Source organism: Tachypleus tridentatus, chromosome 1, assembly GCF_004210375.1.
Source record: "Tachypleus tridentatus isolate NWPU-2018 chromosome 1, ASM421037v1, whole genome shotgun sequence".
NCBI lineage: Eukaryota > Metazoa > Arthropoda > Merostomata > Xiphosura > Limulidae > Tachypleus > Tachypleus tridentatus.
Window position 1 is genome coordinate 47,643,348 of NC_134825.1, and position 25,507 is coordinate 47,668,854.

The 25,507-nt window shown below is 31.7% G+C and overlaps 1 long non-coding RNA gene across 2 annotated transcripts in view; it reads right to left on the reverse strand.

Moving 5' to 3' along the window:
- LOC143247743 (uncharacterized) overlaps window positions 1-25,507 on the reverse strand; it is a 70,295-nt gene that overhangs the window by 10,703 nt on the left and 34,085 nt on the right. The gene's annotated exons all lie outside the window — the stretch shown is intronic.

Below are 25,507 nucleotides of genomic sequence, written 5' to 3' on the forward strand. Positions count from 1 at the left end.
GTTAAGTATTTGCACAGAAGGAGAGCATTTTTTTCTGTTATTTTTGGTTCAGAAATATACTTCCTTGTAGCAATAAGAAAGTCTAATTTGTCTGTGTCGGGCCTGGCATGGCCTAGCGCGTAAGGCGTGCGACTCGTAATCAGAGAGTCGCGGGTTCGCGCCCGCGTCGCGCCAAACATGCTCGCCCTCCCAGCCGTGGGGGCGTTATAAGTTACGGTCAATACCACTAATCGTTGGTAAAAGAATAGCCCAAGAGTTGGCGGTGGGTGGTAATGACTAGCTGCCTTCCCTCTAGTCTTACACTGCTAAATAAGGGACGGCTCGGTGCAGTGGGCTAACAACCTACTCACTTAAATACTTGTTGAATAATCCGCAAGCAAGTGCGGCCCTATGTTCCTAGATGGAATCTAATGGTGATAACTAATTTGTCTGGAAGTGACACTAGGCTTGACACCTAGGCAAACGTATATAACGATGGTTTGTTGTTACAACAGAAAAATCTGTTTTGTATTGGTGGAGATATAGAGTAATTATTGTGGTAAGTAACCTTTGTCTTAAAAATTTACGTCCTTCACATCTTGTTTACGAGGTCAAAAACTGCGTGAAAAACACTTCAAAAACACAATTTTGAAACATTTAACTGTATATATCTGAACAAATACATACCATTTTCTGGTTATGGAAGAAGGAAATGTATAATTTTTTGAAACTCCTTCTACTTCCTTATCCCAAGGCCTTTCTTGACCTAAAAGTTTAAGACAGATTTTCTAAGATCAAGTTGTAAATTTAACTAAATAAGGTCATAGTTTCCAATTGTCGCCTTTTTGGATCGCATATACAAAGACTAGACATTTACATGCACACAAAGGAAACTGCACTTAATAGAGGACCAATGAAAATAACTTGCTTGTTTAGTCTTTAATTTCGCCCAAACCTACTCAAGAGTTATTTGCGCTAGCCGTTCCTAATTTGGCAGTCACAGACAAGAGAAGAGGAAGCTAACTAATCAACAACACTCACCGCCAACTCTTACATAACTCTTTTACCAACAAATAGAGGAACTGACCGTCACATTGTAACGCTTCCATAGATGAAATGGTTTTTGGACTCACGAGCTGCAGATTGTAAGTTGAGTGCCCATTCTAGACCTATAAAACTAAAATGTTTAACTAAAATCAGATAAAAACCTTAAATGCGACTGTTTTCACAAAACACAATCAAATTTCAACAAAACAAATTTGTTTGTTTCAGGTATTCATGCATAGATACACAAAACATTCATCAAAAAAAGAAACTGAACAAAATTAAACAACATTCAAACTACATAAAATGATAATGCACTGTCATGAAAGCAGATGCTCCACTTATTTCACCCGCATTCACAAAGTTAGCAAACAAACACTTATCAACCGGCATAACTCAAGCACCCAAATCACCATTTTCTTCTGTTCTTTACACCAAGGTATATAAGGACTACCTGTGCTAATCATCCCTTATTTTGAACTAATGAACTAGAGGGAAAATAACTAATCAACAACCCTCGCTGTAAACTTTTGAGTAATTCTAGTTGATGGGTGGAATTTGTCCATCAGTCTTAAGTGTAAGCTCGCTGCCGTAAAGTATGAGTTGATGACAATTAGACATAAACCATAAACACTCGGATTCATAGTCCGGTATGCCATTTATTACGCCAAATATCGTACTGCAGATGATAAATGAAGTGCATATTTTCATTGTCCAATACTTAGCAAAATTTGGCAAACGACTAGTTAGTTATCTTAGTTAGTTCGTTGTTCCATGTAGACTTCTCCAGGTGTCTTAAATCGTGTTATCCATCGTTTGGTTAAGAATCAGTGATAGACTTCACTGCGGCTCACGGAAGCTACTACATACTCTATGCCCTCTTATTTCTGTGATAAAACTGCCCCAATTTCAATTCCACTATTACTGACATCAGCATTCATGATGAATAAACATTTTGATAGCAATGAGCAATTTTTAATTACAGGGACGTCAGCTGTAGTCATGTGATAACAAGAAACTGTTGATTTACACAATCAGCCATTTAATCATACAAGCATATCAGCAAACTTTATGAGCAAGACACTAAGTTCCTGTCTATATTTTGAGTTCAAATTGGTAGCATTGTAATAAAATTTCAACTTCAAATGCTCTTTCTTTCCAGTTTCAATGCTCTTTTATCATTATTAAGCTGATAACCATTCAAACTGTGACCCAGAGAGCCAAAATGTGTTTAATTATAAATAGACGTGGCACAATGTCAGAGTTCAGACAAATAACGTTTTGAGTAAGTGATCTCTTTCTTGGATAGTATTGCCTCAACCAGCACTGCCAAGAATTTTAATTAGTCAGTGTGATGGCTTCCTTCAGAGTAGCTGACACATGATAAAGTTTAGCAGGGTTTTGATTGCTACATTATCCACTAGGGACTCGATATTATATCCATATATTTTTAAAGGCACGTTCTACATGATGACAAATCTAAGGGCGTCGAAAGAAACTACTATAACATTTGGTACAAGTTGACTGTTGCACCCCACTTTATACTAGTTTAAACTAGCTAAACCAGCAATGGCTATATATTGCCACCAATTTTCCTCAACTTGCTGTTAAATTAGTCTCATTGATAATCATAGATGACATTTTTATCTCACAACAAAATCGAGGGCATTTCTTTGTTTAAAGGACTTAATATAATACAGGTAAAGCGAAATCAGAATTCTTCATGTTTCAAATATCTCAAGAAGACCAAAGTTGGGCTATGTAGGTAAAGAAATAAAACAAACCATTTTGGCCCCTTTGGAACCATTGTTCTACACCATGCCATTTCGTGGAATGTGGAATTGTAAAGCTGATGGAGTTATTGGTTGATGTTTCAGTTGGACCTTAACTAGTTTCTCATGGCATTGTTGTCAGATTTGTCTTATTTTTAGTTTGTAGCTGAAACAGTGTCGTCATACAAACATTTTCTGTTAGAGACAAGTTCTCCTTAAGTATTTGCAAAGTAACCTTTTCAGAAACTTATTCATGAATACCTTAACATAATCAACAATAGATGTATTTGGTAATACCCTCCCTCTCAACCCCTTAATGCGATCTCCATAAGTAGCTAAGATCTCTTAAGACCCTCGTATTTGAGCTTCCACTCCAGCATTGCCTGAGCATACACAAGCTCATTTATGATGCACAGCTCAGAGACTGTTACGTCCCAATTGTTGATTTGTTTCTTATTCAAATGCTCTAGGCCAACAAGCGCGTCAAATAATAAATAATACACCACCTATAACTAAGTCCATTTATTCCACCACAATATTCTTGAGATATTAAAATATGCCCCTACAGAAGTTGAAAAACATCTACCTAAATATTCCTGATAAAAATATATTATTTTGTAGTTAAAAAAGGATGGTAATCTACCATTTTCTAAATTATAATACAAGTAAAAACACTAGAAAAGTGGTTTCTCACCATTGAAATTTTCTGTAATTTCTATAAGTAAAAGTGTTAAAAAGTCCTTATTTTTACCACACCAGTATCGTGTTTTGTTTTCTGCAGTTAAAGATATAAAAAAGATTTTGTAACACGCTAGTAAAATATATTTTCTCTAAAGATTTTTCTTATTAAAGTAGTAATTTCTTTTAAGAAATTGGTTTGTTCCCATGTAATATAATAAAGAAATGGTTTGTTTTCATAGCTGTATTTTTATGCATATTTCTCTCCTTTTTATACAGCAGTGAAGTTGTTCACTGAAGGTAAAGGTCTTGAAAACTTTGTCCGCAGCATAGAAATAGCTTCTTTAGTTAAAGGTCTAGAGGAGTAGCTTCTTAAGTTAAAGGTCTAGAGAAGTTGTTTATTTAGTTAAAGGTCTAAAGGAGTAGCATCTTAAGTTAAAGGTCTAGAGAAGTTGTTTATTTAGTTGAAGGTCTAGAGGAGTAGCATCTTAAATTAAAGGTCTAGAGAAGTTGTTTATTTAGTTAAAGGTCTAGAGGAGTAGCATCTTAAGTTAAAGGCCTAGAGAAGTTGTTTATTTAGTTAAAGGTCTAGAGGAGTAGCATCTTAAGTTAAAGGTCTAGAGAAGTTGTTTATTTAGTTAAACGTCTAGAGAAGAGAAGTAGTTTCTTTAGTTAAAGGTTTAAAAAAGTTGTTTCTATAGTTAAAAGTATAGAGAAGTTGTTTCTTTAGTTAAAAGTCAAGAGAAGTCGTTTCTTTAATTAAAAGTCTAGAGAAGTTCCTTATTTAGTTAAAGGTCTAGAGAAGTTGTTTCTATAGTTAAAAGTCTAGAGAAGTCGTTTCTTTAATTAAAAGTCTAGAGAAGTTCCTTATTTAGTTAAAGGTCTAGAGAAGTTGTTTCTATAGTTAAAAGTCTAGAGAAGTAGTTTCTTTAGTTAAAAGTTTAGAGAAGTAGTTTCTTTAGTTCAAGGTCTAGAGAAGTTGTTTCTTTAGTTAAAAATCTAGAGAAATAGTTTCTTTAGTTAAAGGTCTAGAGAAGTTGTTTCTTTAGTTAAAAGTCAAGAGAAGTCGTTTCTTTAGTTAAAAGTCTAGAGAAGAAGTTTCTTAAGTTAAAGGTCTAGAGAAGTTGTTTCTATAGTTAAAAGTCTAGAGAAGTAGTTTCTTTAGTTAAAAGTTTAGAGAAGTAGTTTCTTTAGTTCAAGGTCTAGAGAAGTTCCTTCTTTAGTTAAAGGTCTAGAGAAGTTGTTTCTTTAGTTAAAAATCTAGAGAAGTAGTTTCTTTAGTTAAAGGTCTAGAGAAGTTGTTTCTTTAGTTAAAAGTCAAGAGAAGTCGTTTCTTTAGTTAAAAGTCTAGAGAAGAAGTTTCTTAAGTTAAAGGTCAAGAGAAGTTGTTTCTTTTGTTAAAGGTCTAGAGAAGTTGTTTCTTTAGTTAAAAGTCTAGAGAAGAAGTTTCTTTAGTTAAAAGTCAAGAGAAGTCGTTTCTTTTGTTAAAGGTCTAGAAAAGTTCCTTCTTTAGTTAAAGGTCCAGAGAAAATGTTTCTTTTGTTAAAAGTCTAGAGAAGTAGTTTCTTTAGTTAAAGGTCTAGATAAATTGTTTCTATAGTTAAAAGTCTATAGAAGTTGTTTCTTTAGTTAAAGGTCTCGAAAAGTTGTTTCTATAGTTAAAAGTCTATAGAAGTTGTTTCTTTATTTAAAAGTCTAGAGAAGTTCCTTATTTAGTTAAAGGTCTAGAGAAGTTGTTTCTATAGTTAAAAGTCTAGAGAAGTCGTTTCTTTAATTAAAAGTCTAGAGAAGTTCCTTATTTAGTTAAAGGTCTAGAGAAGTTGTTTCTATAGTTAAAAGTCTAGAGAAGTAGTTTCTTTAGTTAAAAGTTTAGAGAAGTAGTTTCTTTAGTTCAAGGTCTAGAGAAGTTCCTTCTTTAGTTAAAGGTCTAGAGAAGTTGTTTCTTTAGTTAAAAATCTAGAGAAGTAGTTTCTTTAGTTAAAGGTCTAGAGAAGTTGTTTCTTTAGTTAAAAGTCAAGAGAAGTCGTTTCTTTAGTTAAAAGTCTAGAGAAGAAGTTTCTTAAGTTAAAGGTCTAGAGAAGTTGTTTCTATAGTTAAAATTCTAGAGAAGTTGTTTCTTTAGTTAAAAGTTTAGAGAAGTAGTTTCTTTAGTTCAAGGTCTAGAGAAGTTCCTTCTTTAGTTAAAGGTCTAGAGAAGTTGTTTCTTTAGTTAAAAATCTAGAGAAGTAGTTTCTTTAGTTAAAGGTCTAGAAAAGTTGTTTCTTTAGCTAAGTCAAGAGAAGTCGTTTCTTTAGTTAAAAGTCTAGAGAAGAAGTTTCTTAAGTTAAAGGTCAAGAGAAGTTGTTTCTTTTGTTAAAGGTCTAGAGAAGTTGTTTCTTTAGTTAAAAGTCTAGAGAAGTTTTCTTTAGTTAAAGTCAAGAGAAGTCGTTTCTTTTTGTTAAAGGTCTAGAAAAGTTCCTTCTTTAGTTAAAGGTCCAGAGAAATGTTTCTTTTGTTAAAGTCTAGAGAAGTAGTTTCTTTAGTTAAAGGTCTAGATAAATTGTTTCTATAGTTAAAGTCTATAGAAGTTGTTTCTTTAGTTAAAGGTCTCGAAAGTTGTTTCTATAGTTAAAGTCTATAGAAGTTGTTTCTTTATTTAAAGTCAAGAGAAGTCGTTTCTTTAGTTAAAGTCTAGAGAAGTTGCTTCTTTAGTTAAAGGTCTAGAGAAGTTGTTTCTACAGTTAAAAGTCTAGAGAAGTACTTTCTTTAGTTAAAAGTCAAGAGAAGTCGTTTCTTTAGTTAAAAGTCTAGAGAAGTTGCTTCTTTAGTTAAAGGTCTAGAGAAGTTGTTTCTACAGTTAAAAGTCTAGAGAAGTACTTTCCTTAGTTAAAAGTCAACAGAAGTCGTTTCTTTAGTTAAAGGTCTAGAGAAGTAGCTTCTTAAGTTAAAGGTCAAGAGAAGTTGTTTCTTTTGTTAAAGGTCTAGAGAAGTAGCTTCTTTAGTTAAAGGTTTAGAGAAGTAGCTTCTTTAGTTAAAAGTCTAGAGAAGAAGTTTCTTAAGTTAAAGGTCAAGAGAAGTTATTTCTTTTGTTAAAGGTCTAGAGAAGTTGTTTCTTTAGTTAAAAGTCTAGAGAAGAAGTTTCTTTAGTTAAAAGTCAAGAGAAGTCGTTTCTTTTGTTAAAGGTCTAGAGAAGTATCTTCTTTAGTTTAAGGTCTAGAGGAGTAGCTTCTTTAGTTAAAGGTCTAGAGAAGTAGCTTCTTTAGTTAAAGGTCTAGAGAAGTAGCTTCTTAAGTTAAAGGTCAAGAGAAGTTGTTTCTTTTGTTAAAGGTCTAGAGAAGTAGCTTCTTTAGTTAAAGGTCTAGAGAAGTAGCTTCTTTAGTTAAAGGTCTAGAGAAGTTGTTTCTTTAGTTAAACGTCTAGAGAAGAGAAGTAGTTTCTTTAGTTAAAGATTTAGAAAAGTTGTTTCTATAGTTAAAAGTCAAGAGAAGTCGTTTCTTTAATTAAAAGTCTAGAGAAGTTCCTTCTTTAGTTAAAGGTCTAAAGATGTTGTTTCTATAGTTAAAGGTCTAGAGAAGTAGTTTCTTTAGTTAAAAGTCTAGAGAAGTAGTTTCTTTAGTTAAAGGTCTAGAGAAGTTCCTTCTTTAGTTGAAGGTCTAGAGAAGTTGTTTCTTTAGTTAAAAATCTAGAGAAGTAGTTTCTTTAGTTAAAGGTCTAGAGAAGTTGTTTCTTTAGTTAAAAGTCAAGAGAAGTCGTTTCTTTAGTTAAAAGACTAGAGAAGAAGTTTCTTAAGTTAAAGGTCTAGAGAAGTTGTTTCTATAGTTAAAAGTCTAGAGAAGTAGTTTCTTTAGTTAAAAGTTTAGAGAAGTAGTTTCTTTAGTTCAAGGTCTAGAGAAGTTCCTTCTTTAGTTAAAGGTCTAGAGAAGTTGTTTCTTTAGTTAAAAATCTAGAGAAGTAGTTTCTTTAGTTAAAGGTCTAGAGAAGTTGTTTCTTTAGTTAAAAGTCAAGAGAAGTCGTTTCTTTAGTTAAAAGTCTAGAGAAGAAGTTTCTTAAGTTAAAGGTCAAGAGAAGTTGTTTCTTTTGTTAAAGGTCTAGAGAAGTTGTTTCTTTAGTTAAAGGTCCAGAGAAAATGTTTCTTTTGTTAAAAGTCTAGAGAAGTAGTTTCTTTAGTTAAAGGTCTAGATAAATTGTTTCTATAGTTAAAAGTCTATAGAAGTTGTTTCTTTAGTTAAAGGTCTCGAAAAGTTGTTTCTATAGTTAAAAGTCTATAGAAGTTGTTTCTTTATTTAAAAGTCTAGAGAAGTTCCTTATTTAGTTAAAGGTCTAGAGAAGTTGTTTCTATAGTTAAAAGTCTAGAGAAGTCGTTTCTTTATTTAAAAGTCAAGAGAAGTCGTTTCTTTAGTTAAAAGTCTAGAGAAGTTGCTTCTTTAGTTAAAGGTCTGGAGAAGTTGTTTCTACAGTTAAAAGTCTAGAGAAGTACTTTCTTTAGTTAAAAGTCAAGAGAAGTCGTTTCTTTAGTTAAAAGTCTAGAGAAGTTGCTTCTTTAGTTAAAGGTCTAGAGAAGTTGTTTCTACAGTTAAAAGTCTAGAGAAGTACTTTCCTTAGTTAAAAGTCAACAGAAGTCGTTTCTTTAGTTAAAGGTCTAGAGAAGTAGCTTCTTAAGTTAAAGGTCTAGAGAAGTAGCTTCTTTAGTTAAAAGTCTAGAGAAGAAGTTTCTTAAGTTAAAGGTCAAGAGAAGTTGTTTCTTTTGTTAAAGGTCTAGAGAAGTTGTTTCTATAGTTAAAAGTCTAGAGAAGTTGTTTTTTTAGTTATAGGTCTAGAGAAGTTGTTTCTATAGTTAAAAGTCTGGAGAAGTAGTTTCTTTAGTTAAAGGTTTAGAGAAGTTGTTTCTTTAGTTAAAGGTCTAGAGAAGTTGTTTCTATAGTTAAAAGTCTAGAGAAGTTGTTTTTTTTTTAGTTATAGGTCTAGAGAAGTTGTTTCTATAGTTAAAATCCTAGAGAAGTAGCTTCTTTAGTTAAATGTCTAGAGAAGTAGCTTCTTAAGTTAAAGGTCTAGAGAAGAGAAGTAGTTTCTTTAGTTAAAGGTCTAGAAAAGTTGTTTCTATAGTTAAAATCCTAGAGAAGTAGCTTCTTTAGTTAAATGTCTAGAGAAGTAGCTTCTTAAGTAAAGGTTTAGAAAAGTTGTTTCTATAGTAAAAAGTCTAGAGTAGTACTTTCTTTAGTTAAATGTCTAGAGAAGTAGTTTTTTAGTTAAAAGTCTAGAGAAGTCGTTTTTTTAGTTAAAAGTCTAGAGAAGTTGTTTCTTTAGTTAAGGTCTAGAAGTTGTTTCTATAGTTAAATGTCTAGAGAAGTTGTTTTTTTAGTTAAAGGTCTAGAGAAGTTGTTTCTATAGTTAAAAGTCTAGAGAAGTAGTTTCTTTAGTTAAAAGTTTAGAGAAGTAGTTTCTTTAGTTCAAGGTCTAGAAGTTCCTTCTTTAGTTAAAGGTCTAGAGAAGTTGTTTCTTTAGTTAAAATCTAGAGAAGTAGTTTCTTTAGTTAAAGGTCTAGAAGTTGTTTCTTTAGTTAAAGTCAAGAGAAGTCGTTTCTTTAGTTAAAGTCTAGAGAAGTTTCTTAAGTTAAAGGTCTAGAGAAGTTGTTTCTATAGTTAAAAGTCTAGAGAAGTAGTTTCTTTAGTTAAAAGTTTAGAGAAGTAGTTTCTTTAGTTCAAGGTCTAGAGAAGTTCCTTCTTTAGTTAAAGGTCTAGAGAAGTTGTTTCTTTAGTTAAAAATCTAGAGAAGTAGTTTCTTTAGTTAAAGGTCTAGAGAAGTTGTTTCTTTAGTTAAAAGTCAAGAGAAGTCGTTTCTTTAGTTAAAAGTCTAGAGAAGAAGTTTCTTAAGTTAAAGGTCAAGAGAAGTTGTTTCTTTTGTTAAAGGTCTAGAGAAGTTGTTTCTTTAGTTAAAAGTCTAGAGAAGAAGTTTCTTTAGTTAAAAGTCAAGAGAAGTCGTTTCTTTTGTTAAAGGTCTAGAAAAGTTCCTTCTTTAGTTAAAGGTCCAGAGAAAATGTTTCTTTTGTTAAAGTCTAGAGAAGTAGTTTCTTTAGTTAAAGGTCTAGATAAATTGTTTCTATAGTTAAAAGTGTATAGAAGTTGTTTCTTTAGTTAAAGGTCTCGAAAAGTTGTTTCTATAGTTAAAAGTCTATAGAAGTTGTTTCTTTAGTTAAAAGTCAAGAGAAGTCGTTTCTTTAGTTAAAAGTCTAGAGAAGTTGCTTCTTTAGTTAAAGGTCTAGAGAAGTTGTTTCTACAGTTAAAAGTCTAGAGAAGTACTTTCCTTAGTTAAAAGTCAACAGAAGTCGTTTCTTTAGTTAAAGGTCTAGAGAAGTAGCTTCTTAAGTTAAAGGTCTAGAGAAGTAGCTTCTTTAGTTAAAAGTCTAGAGAAGAAGTTTCTTAAGTTAAAGGTCAAGAGAAGTTGTTTCTTTTGTTAAAGGTCTAGAGAAGTTGTTTCTTTAGTTAAAAGTCTAGAGAAGAAGTTTCTTTAGTTAAAAGTCAAGAGAAGTCGTTTCTTTTGTTAAAGGTCTAGAGAAGTATCTTCTTTAGTTTAAGGTCTAGAGGAGTAGCTTCTTTAGTTAAAGGTCTAGAGAAGTAGCTTCTTTAGTTAAAGGTCTAGAGAAGTAGCTTCTTAAGTTAAAGGTCAAGAGAAGTTGTTTCTTTTGTTAAAGGTCTAGAGAAGTAGCTTCTTTAGTTAAAGGTCTAGAGAAGTAGCTTCTTTAGTTAAAGGTCTAGAGAAGTTGTTTCTTTAGTTAAACGTCTAGAGAAGAGAAGTAGTTTCTTTAGTTAAAGATTTAGAAAAGTTGTTTCTATAGTTAAAAGTCAAGAGAAGTCGTTTCTTTAATTAAAAGTCTAGAGAAGTTCCTTCTTTAGTTAAAGGTCTAAAGATGTTGTTTCTATAGTTAAAGGTCTAGAGAAGTAGTTTCTTTAGTTAAAAGTCTAGAGAAGTAGTTTCTTTAGTTAAAGGTCTAGAGAAGTTGTTTCTTTAGTTAAAAATCTAGAGAAGTAGTTTCTTTAGTTAAAGGTCTAGAGAAGTTGTTTCTTTAGTTAAAAGTCAAGAGAAGTCGTTTCTTTAGTTAAAAGACTAGAGAAGAAGTTTCTTAAGTTAAAGGTCTAGAGAAGTTGTTTCTATAGTTAAAAGTCTAGAGAAGTAGTTTCTTTAGTTAAAAGTTTAGAGAAGTAGTTTCTTTAGTTCAAGGTCTAGAGAGTTCCTTCTTTAGTTAAAGGTCTAGAAGTTGTTTCTTTAGTTAAAATCTAGAGAGTAGTTTCTTTAGTTAAAGGTCTAGAGAAGTTGTTTCTTTAGTTAAAAGTCAAGAGAAGTCGTTTCTTTAGTTAAAAGTCTAGAGAAGAAGTTTCTTAAGTTAAAGGTCAAGAGAAGTTGTTTCTTTTGTTAAAGGTCTAGAGAAGTTGTTTCTTTAGTTAAAAGTCTAGAGAAGAAGTTTCTTTAGTTAAAAGTCAAGAGAAGTCGTTTCTTTTGTTAAAGGTCTAGAAAAGTTCCTTCTTTAGTTAAAGGTCCAGAGAAAATGTTTCTTTTGTTAAAAGTCTAGAGAAGTAGTTTCTTTAGTTAAAGGTCTAGATAAATTGTTTCTATAGTTAAATGTCTATAGAAGTTGTTTCTTTAGTTAAAGGTCTCGAAAAGTTGTTTCTATAGTTAAAAGTCTATAGAAGTTGTTTCTTTATTTAAAAGTCAAGAGAAGTCGTTTCTTTAGTTAAGAGTCTAGAGAAGTTGCTTCTTTAGTTAAAGGTCTGGAGAAGTTGTTTCTACAGTTAAAAGTCTAGAGAAGTACTTTCTTTAGTTAAAAGTCAAGAGAAGTCGTTTCTTTAGTTAAAAGTCTAGAGAAGTTGCTTCTTTAGTTAAAGGTCTAGAGAAGTTGTTTCTACAGTTAAAAGTCTAGAGAAGTACTTTCCTTAGTTAAAAGTCAACAGAAGTCGTTTCTTTAGTTAAAGGTCTAGAGAAGTAGCTTCTTAAGTTAAAGGTCTAGAGAAGTAGCTTCTTTAGTTAAAAGTCTAGAGAAGAAGTTTCTTAAGTTAAAGGTCAAGAGAAGTTGTTTCTTTTGTTAAAGGTCTAGAGAAGTTGTTTCTATAGTTAAAAGTCTAGAGTAGTACTTTCTTTAGTTAAATGTCTAGAGAAGTAGTTTTTTAGTTAAAAGTCTAGAGAAGTCGTTTTTTTAGTTAAAAGTCTAGAGAAGTTGTTTCTTTAGTTAAAGGTCTAGAGAAGTTGTTTCTATAGTTAAATGTCTAGAGAAGTTGTTTCTTTAGTTAAAGGTCTAGAGAAGTTGTTTCTATAGTTAAATGTCTAGAGAAGTTGTTTTTTTAGTTAAAGGTCTAGAGAAGTTGTTTCTATAGTTAAAAGTCTAGAGAAGTAGTTTCTTTAGTTAAAAGTTTAGAGAAGTAGTTTCTTTAGTTCAAGGTCTAGAGAAGTTCCTTCTTTAGTTAAAAGTCTAGAGAAGAAGTTTCTTAAGTTAAAGGTCTAGAGAAGTTGTTTCTATAGTTAAAAGTCTAGAGAAGTAGTTTCTTTAGTTAAAAGTTTAGAGAAGTAGTTTCTTTAGTTCAAGGTCTAGAGAAGTTCCTTCTTTAGTTAAAGGTCTAGAGAAGTTGTTTCTTTAGTTAAAAATCTAGAGAAGTAGTTTCTTTAGTTAAAGGTCTAGAGAAGTTGTTTCTTTAGTTAAAAGTCAAGAGAAGTCGTTTCTTTAGTTAAAAGTCTAGAGAAGAAGTTTCTTAAGTTAAAGGTCAAGAGAAGTTGTTTCTTTTGTTAAAGGTCTAGAGAAGTTGTTTCTTTAGTTAAAAGTCTAGAGAAGAAGTTTCTTTAGTTAAAAGTCAAGAGAAGTCGTTTCTTTTGTTAAAGGTCTAGAAAAGTTCCTTCTTTAGTTAAAGGTCCAGAGAAAATGTTTCTTTTGTTAAAAGTCTAGAGAAGTAGTTTCTTTAGTTAAAGGTCTAGATAAATTGTTTCTATAGTTAAAAGTGTATAGAAGTTGTTTCTTTAGTTAAAGGTCTCGAAAAGTTGTTTCTATAGTTAAAAGTCTATAGAAGTTGTTTCTTTATTTAAAAGTCAAGAGAAGTCGTTTCTTTAGTTAAAAGTCTAGAGAAGTTGCTTCTTTAGTTAAAGGTCTAGAGAAGTTGTTTCTACAGTTAAAAGTCTAGAGAAGTACTTTCTTTAGTTAAAAGTCAAGAGAAGTCGTTTCTTTAGTTAAAAGTCTAGAGAAGTTGCTTCTTTAGTTAAAGGTCTAGAGAAGTTGTTTCTTTTGTTAAAGGTCTAGAGAAGTAGCTTCTTTAGTTAAAGGTCTAGAGAAGTAGCTTCTTTAGTTAAAAGTCTAGAGAAGAAGTTTCTTAAGTTAAAGGTCAAGAGAAGTTGTTTCTTTTGTTAAAGGTCTAGAGAAGTTGTTTCTTTAGTTAAAAGTCTAGAGAAGAAGTTTCTTTAGTTAAAAGTCAAGAGAAGTCGTTTCTTTTGTTAAAGGTCTAGAGAAGTATCTTCTTTAGTTTAAGGTCTAGAGGAGTAGCTTCTTTAGTTAAAGGTCTAGAGAAGTAGCTTCTTTAGTTAAAGGTCTAGAGAAGTAGCTTCTTAAGTTAAAGGTCAAGAGAAGTTGTTTCTTTTGTTAAAGGTCTAGAGAAGTAGCTTCTTTAGTTAAAGGTCTAGAGAAGTAGCTTCTTTAGTTAAAGGTCTAGAGAAGTTGTTTCTTTAGTTAAACGTCTAGAGAAGAGAAGTAGTTTCTTTAGTTAAAGATTTAGAAAAGTTGTTTCTATAGTTAAAAGTCAAGAGAAGTCGTTTCTTTAATTAAAAGTCTAGAGAAGTTCCTTCTTTAGTTAAAGGTCTAAAGATGTTGTTTCTATAGTTAAAGGTCTAGAGAAGTAGTTTCTTTAGTTAAAAGTCTAGAGAAGTAGTTTCTTTAGTTAAAGGTCTAGTGAAGTTCCTTCTTTAGTTGAAGGTCTAGAGAAGTTGTTTCTTTAGCTAAAAGTGTAGAGAAGTAGTTTCTTTAGTTAAAGGTCTAGAGAAGTTGTTTCTATAGTTAAAGGTCTAGAGAAGTTCCTTCTTTAGTTGAAGGTCTAGAGAAGTTGTTTCTTTAGTTAAAAGTCTAGAGAAGTAGTTTCTTTAGTTAAAGGTCTAGAGAAGTTGTTTCTATAGTTAAAAGTCTATAGAAGTTGTTTCTTTAGTTAAAAGTCAAGAGAAGTCGTTTCTTTAATTAAAAGTCTAGAGAAGTTCCTTCTTTAGTTAAAATTCTAGAGAAGTTGTTTCTTTAGTTAAAGGTCTAGAGAAGTAGCTTCTTTAGTTAAAGGTCTAGAGAAGTAGCTTCTTAAGTTAAAGGTCAAGAGAAGTTGTTTCTTTTGTTAAAGGTCTAGAGAAGTAGCTTCTTTAGTTAAAGGTCTAGAGAAGTAGCTTCTTTAGTTAAAGGTCTAGAGAAGTTGTTTCTTTAGTTAAACGTCTAGAGAAGAGAAGTAGTTTCTTTAGTTAAAGATTTAGAAAAGTTGTTGCTATAGTTAAAAGTATAGAGAAGTTGTTTCTTTAGTTAAAAGTCAAGAGAAGTCGTTTCTTTAATTAAAAGTCTAGAGAAGTTCCTTCTTTAGTTAAAGGTCTAAAGATGTTGTTTCTATAGTTAAAGGTCTAGAGAAGTTGTTTCTATAGTTAAAAGTCTAGAGAAGTAGTTTCTTTAGTTAAAAGTGTAGAGAAGTAGTTTCTTTAGTTAAAGGTCTAGAGAAGTTGTTTCTATAGTTAAACGTCTATAGAAGTTGTTTCTTTAGTTAAAAGTCAAGAGAAGTCGTTTCTTTAATTAAAGGTCTAGAGAAGTAGCTTCTTTAGTTAAAGATTTAGAGAAGTAGCTTCTTTAGTTAAAGGTCAAGAGAAGTTGTTTCTTTTGTTAAAGGTCTAGAGAAGTAGCTTGTTTAGTTAAAGGTCTAGAGAAGTAGCTTCTTTAGTTAAAGGTCTAGAGAAGTTGTTTCTTTAGTTAAACGTCTTGAGAAGAGAAGTAGTTTCTTTAGTTAAAGATTTAGAAAAGTTGTTTCTATAGTTAAAAGTATAGAGAAGTTGTTTCTTTAGTTAAAAGTCAAGAGAAGTCGTTTCTTTAATTAAAAGTCTAGAGAAGTTCCTTCTTTAGTTAAAGGTCTAAAGATGTTGTTTCTATAGTTAAAGGTCTAGAGAAGTTGTTTCTATAGTTACAAGTCTAGAGAAGTAGTTTCTTTAGTTAAAAGTCTAGAGAAGTAGTTTCTTTAGTTAAAGGTCTAGAGAAGTTCCTTCTTTAGTTGAAGGTCTAGAGAAGTTGTTTCTTTAGTTAAAAGTCTAGAGAAGTAGTTTCTTTAGTTAAAGGTCTAGAGAAGTTGTTTCTATAGTTAAAAGTCTATAGAAGTTGTTTCTTTAGTTAAAAGTCAAGAGAAGTCGTTTCTTTAATTAAAAGTCTAGAGAAGTTCCTTCTTTAGTTAAAATTCTAGAGAAGTTGTTTCTTTAGTTAAAAATCTAGAGAAGTAGTTTCTTTAGTTAAAGGTCTAGAGAAGTTGTTTCTTTAGTTAAAAGTCTAGAGAAGAAGTTTCTTTAGTTAAAGGTCTAGAGAAGTTGTTTCTATAGTTAAAAGTCTAGAGAAGTTGTTTTTTTTAGTTATAGGTCTAGAGAAGTTGTTTCTATAGTTAAAAGTCTGGAGAAGTAGTTTCTTTAGTTAAAGGTTTAGAGAAGTTGTTTCTTTAGTTAAAGGTCTAGAGAAGTTGTTTCTATAGTTAAAAGTCTAGAGAAGTTGTTGTTTTTTAGTTATAGGTCTAGAGAAGTTGTTTCTATAGTTAAAAGTCTAGAGAAGTAGTTTCTTTAGTTAAAGGTCTAGAGAAGTTGTTTCTATAGTTAAAATCCTAGAGAAGTAGCTTCTTTAGTTAAATGTCTAGAGAAGTAGCTTCTTAAGTTAAAGGTCTAGAAAAGTTGTTTCTATAGTAAAAGTCTAGAGAAGTACTTTCTTTAGTTAAATGTCTAGAGAAGTAGTTTTTTAGTTAAAAGTCTAGAGAAGTCGTTTTTTTAGTTAAAAGTCTAGAGAAGTTGTTTCTTTAGTTAAAGGTCTAGAGAAGTTGTTTCTATAGTTAAATGTCTAGAGAAGTTGTTTTTTTAGTTATAGGTCTAGAGAACTTGTTTCTATAGTTAAAAGTCTAGAGAAGTAGTTTCTTTAGTTGAAAGTCTAGAGAAGTAGTTTCTTTAGTTAAAGGTCTGGAGAAGTTGTTTCTTTAGTTAAAGGTCTAGAGAAGTTGTTTCTTTTCAAACGATTGTTATTTGTCTGTTTTTTGTAAAATGTTAGAGACATGGAACCCTGAAATACTAGTGAAGTCTCTCTAAATTTATAACGAAAAATTTCCTGTTAAGATTAGCTATTGTGGATTTCCAAACGCGTTGTGTATGTTTCATAGCTTTAATTATGGTGGAATTGAGGACTTTCTTTAATATTAAATAAAACAGTTTATCATTGGCCTTTGTAATAACTGGTGGATTCAGAATAAGAGATTTAGGTATGGTTTGACTCTTCAAATTCTGTTCTAACAAATCGATAGTGTGAATGTATTTTAAGAAATTATGCTATGAGCATTTGACATTGTCGTTTTTGAATTAAGCACAGAGCTACACAGTGAAATATACACGGGTATCGAAACCAGATTTTTAGCGGTAGAAGTCCGCATACATACCGCTGAGCCACTGGTGGGCCATCAACATTTATAACGGATATTTTCTTGTCCAGATTGACTACTGTGGATTTGAAATACGAGAATTTATATTATCTTCTTCTCTTGAAGAGGAATAGAAAAATCTTTGAAAGCGCTCGAGTTTAGGTGTATTTTATGAAATTTATTGTATCTCTTGTGTGTCACCCCACGTGCCATCTTTTTTATTAGAAGTCTCTCTAATCATTATTGTTTTTTCTTTCATTAGTGAAGTTTCTACTTTTTGTTTTTATTGTTAAAAACTTATAATGTTGATTAAAAGCAATTTTCTGAAAAGATGTTTTTCACATCAGTAACACATTTCTTTGTAGTTAGTTACTTTTAGAGATACCTTCTTGTTACTTTAAAGAAGAATACTCTTCTAGATAATAGTTTAGAAAAAATGTTTCTTGCCACCTTAAAAATTATGTTTTATGATAATGACTTAGAGAGATTGTTTCTGATCTAAGTAGGGACGATGGTATCAAACTTACGGTAAATTTACAAATTTACAGCTCCAAAATCTGTTGCTCCATTCCTCGTGATGGACAAAGTGCAGATAATTCTTGTTACGCAAATGTGCGCTAAAACAAACAAATGTTTAATAGAAAAGGATGACAATTGAAACTGTCCTTAAGTTCACTTAGTGGTCATTTATTCCGCAAACGTACATTTTATGTTCCAATGAATGGCATAATCATTCTATCTTGTTATCGCTTCTTACACTGTTCTTTTGTTCCTTGTTGCTGATATTCAACAGGAGCTTTTGAACACATTTTGGTTATTTTTGTCTTTTGATTCACTTCACCACATGGTTTACTGTGCAGCAATTCCATTCACACGTGTTGTTTTTATGGTGCATCAGCAATTCAGTTAGGATTTGATTTTGTAAACCGGCAATGCAGCGCGTACTATTGTTGACCTTTCGAAGACTGTTAGGTTTATCCTAGAAGACTCTATATGGACCTGAACGGTTCCAAGAATGCTTAATCTTTATATACATACAAACACACAGTTTAGGTGCATGAGAAATGATAATGGATGTAATTTGCTTATCTATCGTTTCGACGTATCCATTTATAGGAAGGAGTTCAGATTTTATATTTAAGGTGGCTCATGTTCCATTACCCACCCCACCTCTTTTATAGTATTAGGCGAGATAAATTGAATTAACATAGCAAAATGAGATGCAGTATTCGTTATAAAAATAAGACAATTACAAACATGTAGCCTTTGGAATGTTAGGTTTAACGGTGTTATAATATATGACGTATATTATAGATGATTCGTTTCTTAACCAGAAATAAATAAAATTTTTTTTCTCGAGAGACTAGTTTGCAATAAATGAGGTTATGAAGAGGAGAGAACAATCTTAAGCAGGACAAATAAGTGGTTTAGAACCAGAGGACATAATAATGAGATTAGTTTGTTCCTGTCACACAGTAAAAATTCTTTATTCCTTGTTGCCACCAACAAAGCGACCAATAGGTTCAAACTACAGAGGGAAGCTAGATTTATAAACGGCTTCATTTTTATAAATTAGCTACATACTTTAACAATTTGTTTAATCTTGTTTGAAAGGTTGTAAAAAAAACTCTTTTTTTTTTTTGGTACATCAGATGGAGCAGGAGCCTCGTTTGAAATTATGTTAACATCCCTGTGTGTGATTTTGAACATAATGAAACTTACACTATTTTCATAAACTTATTCTGATAAATTAAAAACATTAAAGATGAAGTCACATTTCAAAGGTAATTTTAGAAGCATAGAAAAGGAAAACTCAAGCTTCCATAAATATTTGTCTTTGTGACTCTCGTCTGTAAAAAGAAATATTTAATTAGCCGTCACATTTATAATAAAAACATATAAAATTAAGCTTGGTTAATCTTCCAATATAAGTTACTGGTATGTAGATGTTTTAAAGAGCTGTTTTTGTATAAATTTGTTTTCTAAGATTTGAGCAATTATCTTGTTGTTAGTGTAACTCTTCCTAACTCGTTGTTCTATTTAACTGGACCTCTTGAGCTTAAATAGCCTAAATATTTATAATAGGTTTTTATTTTAACCATTAAATCTCTGGGACGTAACCTGTAGGTTTGTACAGCTATACTCTGCTAAAGCTCATACAAAATACTGAATCATCCCAAAATTCCTGCCTCAGTGACTGTATTTTTAAAAACGTTTCATAAAAATACATAAAACTGCCCAGTTGAGCAAGTGTGTAATATCTGTCATGAAAATAAATTTGAAATCAATAAGGTTTATGAATGTTTCAAATACCCTTTACCATTTCAAATTTTCTTATTAATCAAATGATAAATGTGTGTGTTTTCTTATAGCAAAGCCACATCGAACTATCTGCTGAGCCCACCTAGAAGAATCAAACCTTTCATTGTTGCATTGTAAATACCTAGACTTACCGCTGTACTAGCGGGGGGCAGTTAATCAAATGAAGAAAATAAGAATCTCGTTTTTAGTTAACATTTTATATTTGGCATTTTAAACATAAAATGCACACGAAACTACCAAGTGAAAGAACCAAGGTTCATGCTTAGCCAAAACTGCTGACCAGTAGGAGAACAGTATTAATTTTAATATAGTAACAGTTTGAGCGAAATTTAATGTAGGGTCATTCCACGAATCTGATTTTGTTTGTTTGTTTTGCTTTTAGGAATTTCGCGCAAAGCGAAATCCTGCGCTATCAATCCCTATTTTAGCAGTGTAAGAGTAGAGGGAAGGCAGCTAGTCATCACCACCTATCGCCAGCTCTTGAGCTACTCTTTTACCAACGAATAGTAGAATTGGCTGTCACATTATAACGCCCTCACGGCTGAAAGGGCAAACATATTTAGTACGACGGTATACGATTCTGTATGCTTGATTTTATAAGCAACAAGTATATTTACAGATCGTAATATATTTTCTATAAAGTACTATAAATAGCAAACCCCAAGGTACAGAAACGAAGACAATAACCTCTGTTTGTTATGGCAGATTAATATGAAAGTATAACATCTGTATAAACGTAATTATGAAATACAATATTTTTACCTTCATTATTTCAAACAATTTTTGAATAAAATCACAATTTTATTGATAATATTCAAGTGAAAGTTTTAATGCAATTTACATATATATCACATTGCTCAAACAAAAATGAAACACTGGCCATTCTGTTTATCAAACGACACCCTACTCTGTATGTTTATGAAAATATATCGTTACAGTAATGATCTCTTCTGTATGGTTGTTGGTTTAGGTTTCATGTTGTTTAGTTCTATGCAATAAAAGGTTAATTTTCTCGATACATGAGGATCACAATTAATAGTCGTTAGATAACCTCTTTTACCTCCTTCATTGGGCCTTGACCATGTATACCACATCGTTAATATTGAATATTAAATTATCACTTTTATATCAGGTCTGTGCAGCCTGCGCCAAATATTACATTCCAATTTGACAATATGAGATGATTTGCGTAAGAAGCAGACACTGTAATTTGGAAAGTAGTTTCTTGCAGGTGACTTATTTCTTATAGTTAATGTTGGTGCTTAACGGGAAGAGGTGCTTAGGTATTTTTTTATTAGGTGTGGGTATCAGTCTATTTCACATAGTAGATCATTTTTATAGGTTTTTCTGGAAATATTTCATAGAAATGTGTAAAAGTCTGTCAGATACATAGATGATATGTATTCTGTAGGAAAGCTGATAATGTTGTCCTTGGAACTTGGAATACTGTAGTGAGGATAAATCTGATAATGGTGTCTTGGTAGGAGTGAGGATAAAGCTGATAATGGTGTCCTTGTCCTTGGAACTTGGTGTCCTTGGTAAAATACTGTAGTGAGGATGATAATGGTGTCCTTGGTATAAACTGTAGTGAAGATAAAGCTGATAATGGTGTCCTTGGTATTTGAAATACTGTAGTGAGGATAAAGCTGATAATGGTGTCCTTGGTACTTGAAATACTCTAGTGAGGATAAAGCTGATAATGGTGTCCTTGGTACTTGAAATACTCTAGTGAGGATAAAGCTGATAATGGTGTCCTTGGTACTTGAAATACTGTAGTGAGGATCTTTTTTAGCACATTTTGTAATTTACCTGTTATCTGAGTAAAAGACACATTTAATCAGATAGGAGTTGCATATTCTAATTCTGGTCTAATGTATTTAGTGTATATTTTTAGGATATTTTTTGTTGATGTGCCTTTGTTATTATCTGATTTTATTAACACGTTTTCTTGTCCTGTTTGTTAATTTATTTGTTCAAGTTAATTTAGAATCATATTTATTTTAACAAAAATCTGCAGATGCGACAATTTGAGAAGGAGTTCCCTACAGGTAAACTTAAGGTCTGCACTTCCATGTTTTACTTGATTTTATAAATAGTAGTAATTGTGTTTTTGGTATTATTATTTTTATTCCATATTTTAGCAGTATTAGTGTATTCTGTTTTGTAGATTTGCAGCTGGGTGGGAGATCTCTTACAGATTGCCACATCATCTGCGAATTGTGAGGCGAAGCCTGCAATTGGGTTTCTAGAGGCGTATTGCTGACGCATGTATAAAAAACTTATAGTTTTCAAATGCTGAATTTCATTAATTAACGTTGGTTAAGTTCATTGTTGTATAACGATCTCTTTTATTCCTTAATGTTTATGGACAGAAATTTACCTTTTCTGTGCTAACATCTTGCGACTAATGTACCATGTTGAGTCAAACTGTACCCTACGGTGTGATATAATACTACGTTTTTCTACTGTAAGTTAAAAAAAAACAACAACAAACGACATAGCTTATTGATGTCATGTGTAAAGTTTTTCTCTATTGTAAGAGTGTATATTGGTTTTCACTTCTAGTGCATTAGCTGTAATAAAGTCTAAAGACGTGTATTGTAAAATATGGATTTGCACAAGTTTGGTTCCCATCAAAAGTTGGTCGGATCTCTTAATGTTGGGGTCCCCTGCTGGTACAGTGATAAGTCTACGGATTTACAACGCTAAAATCAGGGTTTCTATTCTCCTCGGTGGACTCAGCAGATAACCCGAGGTGGCTTTGCTATAAGAAAACACTCTTAATGTTGGGAATTTCCAGACTGTGAACATTTCATGTGTTCATATTTCGCGGCTAGTTTCCACAAAAACACACACCATTGGTGAGCTATAAAAGCGACGGTCAAATGCCACGATTCGGTCAGACAGGAATAGCCCAGGAACTAGCATGTGACTACAACATAACTGTGTTCCTTTAGCATATCAGCTTAAAATTAGAAACAGATGTGAAATATTTCTTTAGTTTTGCACAAAAATTCTGAAAAAAACAACAACAAAGAAACTGTGAATGCTAAAGATTATGATTGGACATACATACAGCTCGTAAAGCTCCAGACTATATAGAGTGGATGAATTAATTATTTAACTGTCTTCAATATTAAATAGTGAGTTTTATTATATATTTTCTTCAAAATTAGTTTCAAAACACGGTCATATTTGGACTTAAGCCCATTTAAAATCTTAGTTTGTATAAGTAATGTATTCTAATGACTGATTCACACCAAATAGTCTGTTCCGTTCATTATGCTAGACATAAAGCTAGAAAAATACAGTGATGAACTTCTGTTGGAAAAAGTAAATGACAGATAAAAACTGCAGTTTAGAATTTATCGAAAAACAAAGCATCATAAACTATAAAATGAGAGTAGTTCTTGACGTCATTAATTAGACCCGACTTCAAGAAACAGCCCTAAGACAACTACGAAAATAATAAATAATAAAGTCGTTTTTTATTTTGTGAGAAAATTGTTATACATTATTAGCTGGTAAACACTTGTATTACAAAAGTCAAATTCCTCAGATAAGACGTTTTGAATAATAAGGTTAAAAGATTTAGAATTAATACACTGTTAAGAAACAGTTTACATATTACACAGATTGTTGTTGTGAGGCTATCTACACAGTTAATTGTATACACTTTATCCTCCACAGAGAAATAGTCCTGAAGTTAAGCGTTGTAAATGCGTGAACTTACTGCTGACTCGCAGGGAGACATATTACATACATAGCGGGTAAATACTGACTCACACCATTGTCGATACTACTTTTGTTAACAATATTTGTTATTGTTTGTTTCTTTTGTGAATAGTGTAAGTTTTTTAAAACAGTCTTCTTCTGTTGTTAACTGATTTAAACCAGCAAATATGTGTTTGATTTTAGTCTGGAAAGTTAACCCTGTAGCAATATGGCGGCGTACCCACAAAGCATTTATCATCAGTCGTCAAAACCTATTTTTATCCATTAATATATTATTTTTAGCCGTGGTCTCTACTTTATGTTTTACCACCTATTACAATCCAGATTAAGAATATGAGATAGTTTGCGTAAGAAACAAATTTTGTTTTTAAATTTGTACCAAATTTCAATCATTTTCAATAGGAGATTTCTACCTCTGAGTAACAATGTTAAAATGAAATATCGAGAGAGAAAATAAATAATGACATAAGAAATACAAGTAGAGCGATGTCAGTTTTGAACACACATTCAAATATCATAACAGGTGATGTCTAAAGTGTGAATAAACACGTTTAGAACAAACCAACTAAAAACAAGAATAACAAACATGACTAATACTACATGTTTTGCTTATGGTATTGGAAACATTTAATATGGCTACTATACGTTAGTAAAATGAATAACACTTGCCAATAAGTAAGTATTAAAGGTTTGATTAATGCCCTAGTTTTTATAAGATTAAGTTACAAGTTATTAAATGTGGTATCAGTGATCTAAAACATCTGAATTTGCCTTTACAACTGCACTATAATACTGTTAGTCCTACCATTAAATCTTCATCAAGTTTAGCCTAAAAAGAAAAAAATTGTGACACGCGCTTTCAACATCACTTGATAGTTTTTCCATACTTTTCTGAAAAATGTTCACGCTTTTTAATTTAAATTTTGCACTATTAACCTGATAGAATAATACAGCCTTTCCCGTGTTACTTCTAAGAGACATGCCAGCACAGGTCTTCCATTCCCTCTTCTAATAAGTTTCTAGCCGTCCACACAGAGTACTGATAAACTATAAAGATCTGTAACCCTATCATAGAGAGGTAGGTTGTTTTTTTTACCTTTAGTTTCACGATCATATACTTTAGTTTTGCTTCTTTGTCACAGACGTGTTTAGCTGCAGTTTTCTGTCGTTACACTTTACCGTGAGTTGCTACTGTATCGAACCACCACTTGGCTGAGTGGCCAGATCGTGAAAACGCCCATTTCGTGAGTCGTTAAACAAATAGTATACATATTCATATAGAAATTGCTCAGAAATATTTAATATATTAACTGTGAATATATTAAATATTCAAGGACTTATATCGCTAAAAATTGGGGTTCAATTACTCAAAGTAGACACATCTTTATTTAAACAAGAAATAAGTTAAAAACAACAACAACTAAAAACTAAGCCATATTAAGACTGCCACTCACATTTAGTGTAACAACGTCAGTTGAGGTTCGAGATGTACTAGCAATAATATTGTGTGTAGAAATCTTGTCACTGTTACTTAGTCGTATAATGTTCAGAATTTACAGTTATTTTTGTTGTTTTGAATTAAGCACAAAGCTACACAATGGGCTATCTGTGCTCTGCTCACCACGGGTATTGAAACCCGATTTTTTAGCGATGAAAGTCCGCAGACATACCGCTGAGCCACTGAGGGAGCCAGAACTTACAGATGTTTCTACATATCAGCAACCTATAGTAGGAGTTGCTATATCAAAAGCATTGAACACCTCTCTATCTAAGTGATGAACCAGTCTTATTTCAAAATTTTAATAAACTATATTGTTATTTTCATTGTTGTTTGGTGCAAAAACTCAAACAATTTAATCCAAAGATTTATTTAAAACAGACGTTTGAAATTTATTGTTACACGAACAGATGGTAGATGTAGAATAAAAATTAACGAAAATATAACAAAATTAAAGATAAATAAAATAAGTAAAAATGTAAAAATTATGGCACATTGATGTTAAAATTAAAACCTGGTATACTCTTAAACAGTAGTTTTGTTTAGCGTCACTAGACAAATACATTGTAAGGAGTATTTAAGAATTGGAGCATGTATTACATTTCGTGAGACATTGGAGATTGTTTCCACTGACTTTGTAATCACTAATTAAAGTTTATTTTCATAATCTACAATAACATCTGTATTGTATTTTATATTATTCATTCATTCGCTAAAGTAAAACTGATTCTGATAGTTTATTCCTTTTGATATTTTCACTTGTACATTTTGAAAATCAAACTGTCTACTTTATCAATTACACTGTGAACACATAGTGGTCTTGTTTAATACCGTTAAACAAAAAAAGAAAGATTTGGGAAAAGAGGCTTATGTGTAATAAGTGATAATATTCGTAGTAAACTTGTGTAAGATGACATAAATTTAGTCAGTATCTTTCACAAGTTATGAGAGATAAGATAAACTTCACAATAACATATAAAAACTGTGTATGACTGGAATCTCTAATACAAATATATAAGCTGTAAGACCAATAATACAATATAACTGTACCTACGTTAAGGGTTCATTACAGTTTAGAAAAGTGATATTCATGGGCCTGGCAGCTCTTGGAACTGCTTATTCTATTGTTGATCGTACTACATACTATGGGCCTGGCAGCTCTTGGAACTGCTTATTCTATTGTTGATCGTACTACATACCAGCTGGGCCCTGGCAGCTTGGAACTGCTTATTCTATTGTTGATCGTACTACATACCATGGGCCTGGCATCTCTTGGAACTGCTTATTCTATTGTTGATCGTACTACATACCATTTAGCCATCACTACCATTATTACCCAACACCAAATATTTTCAAGGCAACGTTTTAAGAAAGAGGCTCATTCAAACTGTATCAGGTGTGTGGACGGATGAAACTGCTACAGTTATCAATAGCTGATAAAATAATCAATAAACTTTTACAAACATACTTCAACAAATTTTGTTTTTAGTTCGTTGATAATAGTTCACGAATTTTAAATACATTTTCCGCCCCTTTTTATCTAAAACGTCACTGTTCTTTAAAAATAGTGTAGGTTTAGTGCTGTTATCAATTGTCGCGGTTACGTAAAAATTTCAAGATGGTTTTCCGTACATATTGCTGAAAAGAATGATAATCAGTATTGAAACCAAGCTTTTCTTGTTTACCCAGAAGATACGCCCAGCTTCACCGCTGTTTGTGTCATAGATTCTCTTTTGTAATCATACCCTTCGCTTAGCGGATAATTCCGTTATTTCTGACTTGTTTGAAGTGCGGATTCCGTTACTGTCTTAAACATATTGTTTTAGGAATATTTTGCTATAATAAAGAATTCCTTCTTCGAC